Here is a 4,815-nt window from a genome sequence, read left to right on the forward strand (position 1 = left end):
TAATCGGGGTTGCACCCGGTAACTACAGGTTTTAGAATAAAGTCACACAATGAAATAGTGACAAGGACATCAGACCATCAAATAACAAATAATATACAAAAATAAACCTTTCAAATACAACAGGAATGAAAGATTCATTAGAAAAGAATCATTATAAAATTGTTTTGACTCTTATAGTCCTTTTCGGTTCAAAGATTCAGTTTGGTAAACTTGATTCATTCGATTCAGTTATAACTATTCAGTTCAAATAGTTCGGTTCAATAAGTCAATTCAGAAGAATGGTTCGGTTCAGTTCAACATCAAAAAGTAGAGAAATAGCTCCGTCTCCACAAAAAATATATATTGCTTTGAGCAATCGCTTGAAGAAAAGAAAAATTTAACTCTCCTACCCGTTCTGAGATTAAATTATCTCAAGTCAATGCAGGCAACAATACGTTCACACAAGCACATCATAATTATCGTTACACAATATGAACTTTTAGAACTAACATATGCATTACTATTAAACAACAGGCTTCTCTTAACTCGTGAGATATGACATTTAAGAATAAGGAACTGGAGGTTGCTCATACACAGCCATTCATACACATTAGAAAATGTGAACTCAACAAAATCCAAAGAAATAAACTTTTTAACTTATATCTGCTTCTGTTATTTTGCTGCTCGTTTCGTGAATCTCACGGAGAAAAACTAAAATGGCGACTACCATTAGCGGCTAACGTGATGGGCGGGGCTTCTGATCCAATCTAACGCGATTGGATGATGACTGCTATGTCAATCAATTTACTTGACATACAATTAACATACTTTTTATAGATTGTTTTTTAAAAGACTATTCAGTCAAATTTCTTGAACCCTGTTTATTTAAGTAGAATTAATGTATTTTATAGTACAGGGTTAAACAACCTCCAGAGGATGCAGCCTTCCGTATTTACCCACACAATTAAATTCAAAACTTCGGAAACCTGCCCAATCTGGCTACAATATAATATAATAACAACAAATCAAAATCGTTTGATTCGACATCGTGTTTTGGACCCCTTGGACCTATTTGAAAGATTTGGTGATACACTTGTGAAAATCCAGCGTTTAGTTGATCCTAATAAACACTTGTCGTCACAGTTGAAAACACGAACGCTTTCTTCTTCCGCTAGGAGTTCGGCATCATGGCGAATTTGTTTCCGGACAGAATGTTAAAGGAATAGTTCAGCCAAAAATTAAAATGGTTTTACTCACCCTGAAGCCGTCCTCGGTGTCATCACTTTCTTTTTTTCAGACGAACACAGTCTGAGTTGTTTAAAGATTTATCCTAGCTCTCCCAAGCTTGAAAAATATATAGGCAACAGAGATGTATGTTTTTGGACCCTGGCTTTCTCTGTCGTGAAGCTCTGTCACAATCTCCTGCTCTCCGATCTCATTTAAAAAATATAAGTATTACTACAATGTAAATGTAATTTGCTTTTCATATGCCAGCAACGTAATATCTGCAATATTTTTAGGAATAAACCTCTGACAGAGACTCCTCTCCTATCAGCCAATCACCGTGCGCATAGTGAGTAAGCGTGCTGACGTCATCCATAGCAACAAGGCCAACGCCGCCCATACTCTTACGGTAAGACTTTTATTTCTTAGTAAAAGTTTGTCTCAGCTTCTTTGTGAACAGGTTTTGAGCGAAAACTGTTTTACTGCTGTCTAGGAGAACTCTTAGTGGTAAGATAAAATGTTTTGAGGACTGTGGAAACCAGACTGAAAATTGTCCAGGCATTATTATATTAAATCGATGCAATATGCTTTAGTTCAAATCGGTTGAGAGGCGAAACAAATCGGGATTCAAATAGGGGGCGGAGTTTATACGAATGTATGTCTGAGCCGGGAACTTACCGTCTTTAGAAAAGTGCAGATGATATTTTCCTTTTCATCTTGCCTCTGTATAACGCATAGGTTCATAAGTGCAGCGCTGTTTTGATTACAGAGAAAAACAAGGAAACGCTTTAAGGCTGAATCAACGTCTCCTTCAGCTTGACAGCTGTTTGTTACATTATTATAGTGTAGATTTTAATTTCACAAAAAAATGTGCAGCCTTTTGTACAGGCAATAATAAAAGGGACACATTTGATTTACAACTTTTATTAAATGAATCAAAAACAGAAAACATCATGTCTCATGACGCCATAGCACGCATTCGAATAGAACTCACAGGTTTACAAAAACCTTGACATTCTTACATTCATTGTGGATTTGTTGTAGTGATCAGTGACCTCACAAAGCGATGGGACAGCGAAATACGAAAGTGAGTCCGATGACTGTTGGAGAGGTGTACGATCAACATCTTAGTACACCCCCAAAACCCAGCACCAACACGAAGCTTCAACATCCCCCTCTCCGCGATGAGACCCCTGTTGGTGCTGGAATAGGACAGGAAGGAGGAGGAGAAGGAGGAGGAGAAAGAGTAGGACAGGAAGGAGGAGGAGGAGGAGAAGGAGGAGGGGAAGTAGGAGGAGAGGAAGGAGGAGGAGGAGGACAGGAAGGAGGGGAAGGAGTAGGACAGGAAGGAGGGGGAGGAGTAGGAGAGGAAGGAAGAGTAGGAGGAGAGGAAGGAGGAAAAGCAGGAGAGAAGGAGGGAGGAGGAAGGAGGCAGAGAGAGTTAAGAAGGAGAGGAAGAGCAAGAAGTGGTGGCAGAGGCTGCGCTCTTTCTTCAGAGCTGCCAAAAAACAGCCTCCAGCTCACAGCTCAGGTCAGGGAGAACAGCAGGAGCAAGATGAGGGAGAGAAGAGGAAGGTGGCATGGGCAGGAAGAAGTAGTGATGGTACACGGCACAACCATGAGAATGCGTTTTGTTTTTAAACAGCTCTACTTTGATCATATAAAAACAAATACCATAAAACACAATATACAAATGTACATCGGCACACATTACACCAAAACCTATTGCGTTATTCTGTCTTTTAACAGACTACATCTTCAGCCGCTACGCCATTGGTGATCAGCTGGGAAAGGCGGTTTTGGCGTGGTGTATGAAGGAGACGTTTGGATGACGATCTTAAAGTAAGTTAATATAAATAAGACATAAACTAGCCAGCAACGGTTTGTCTCATCCTCACCCTTTACTCTCAGCCCTCTTTGTGTTTCTTAAGTTCATTTTTGGTTTTGTTCATCAGGTGGCTGTGAAATATGTCACAAAGACTCAGCACACGGAGTGTATTTTCATCGTAAGTACATGGCACTGTACAAACAATATAAAATATAACATCATCTCACGTTAACATTAGCACAAGTACCTATTTGTCTTCTTCTAGCCCGATCATCCAAACCCTCTTCCGAAAGAGATCGCCCTCACCATCCTGGCCAACAAAGGTCACCGAGTGCCGGAGATAATCAGGCTGCTGGACTGGACGGACCACCCTGACCACTTCGTCCTGGTCCTGGAATGTCCCTCTCCCTGCGAGAACCTGGTAGAGTTCGTGAGGCGCCACGGTGGAAGAATCGATGAAGAAACGACGCGCCACATCATGTGGCAGGCGACTCACGCTGCACACAAGTGCTGCCTCCGCAGAGTCTTCCACCGTGACGTCAAACTGGAGAACCTACTGATCAACATCGAGACATCCGAAGTCAAGCTGATTGACTTCGGATGCGGGGACATTCTGGGGACTTCACCCTACAAGTCATACCACGGTAGGTTTCATATGATTCCCTTCTTCTGATAGATAAAGAACAATCATGCTGCGCTAAAGCAAACTTAAACTCCACTCTGGTCCAGGCACAGCAAAGTACTCCCCTCCAGAGTACCACCGCAGGGGAGAGTACCACGGCTGGCCAGCGACGGTCTGGTCACTAGGGGTCGTGATGTTCGCACTGTTGTGTGGACACTTCCCTAGCGACCATGACCTGTTGCTGCTTCAGAAGAAGCGCTGGTCCAAACCTGGCCTGTCAAAAGGTGAGATCTTAATTCAGAATCATACGAAACATCTTACAGCTTAGAATAACATGATGAAATAGAACAGCTGTGAAGTTTAAGGTAAGAAAGTAACGCATTTGCCGTCTTCCTGCACAGAATGCTGTGACCTCCTCGGGGCTCTCCTCCACGAAAAGCCCATCCGGAGACTTGGTTTGGGGCAAATCGTGTTCCACAGCTGGTTTATGGTAGGGAACCTGAGATCAGCTATAAAGAATTAATTACTGGTGGGAAGGAACCAAAAGGTCCGACCCGTTCTCTTTCCGTTTTGTTTCAGGCCCTCTTGTAGGACCGCTCCAGTTGGCGCCTCTTCATCCCTCCTCTCGCCTTTGCGTCTTGCGGGCGAGCAAGCCTCGTGTAGCGTCTTGCGCCCGGCTTGAGAAGCAGTATTTGCGTCTGGCGGTACTGCTTCCGGAGGGATGTGTACATATTGTATATATTGTATATATGTGTACATACTTCTTTTGGTTGCTACTTTTAGTTTTTTTCACAAGTTTATCTTTGAAAATGTTATGTTTTGTATTGACAAATGTAACTCTGAATTGGCTTCTAAATGTTTTTGTAATTGGTATGATATCGGTTTATTTGAATAATAATAATAAATTGTTATATTTGAGATTGCATATTTAACTTTGTTCGTGTCATCTCTCCTTCAAGATTTTAAACATTCCAGTAATGTTTCTGTTGTTCTTAGAACATTCAAAATGTTAATTTTTTAGAAGTTTTATTAACGTTATTGCTTGGTTATAAAGAATGTTATTAAAAATGTTTTTAGAACATTCCATTAACAATACAATGACAATGTTTTGTATACACTGTAAAAAGCTATCAGTTGAATTAAATTGAGGAAACCTTGAAAT

The 4,815-nt window shown here is 41.1% G+C and overlaps 1 pseudogene; it reads left to right on the forward strand.

The window, feature by feature from the left end:
- Nucleotides 1-2,299: 2,299 nt before the first annotated feature.
- On the forward strand, nt 2,300-4,316 carry LOC122341197 (annotated as a pseudogene).
- Nucleotides 4,317-4,815: the final 499 nt, after the last annotated feature.

The sequence above is a fragment of the Puntigrus tetrazona genome, unplaced genomic scaffold (genome assembly GCF_018831695.1).
Source record: "Puntigrus tetrazona isolate hp1 unplaced genomic scaffold, ASM1883169v1 S000001170, whole genome shotgun sequence".
Taxonomy (NCBI): domain Eukaryota; kingdom Metazoa; phylum Chordata; class Actinopteri; order Cypriniformes; family Cyprinidae; genus Puntigrus; species Puntigrus tetrazona.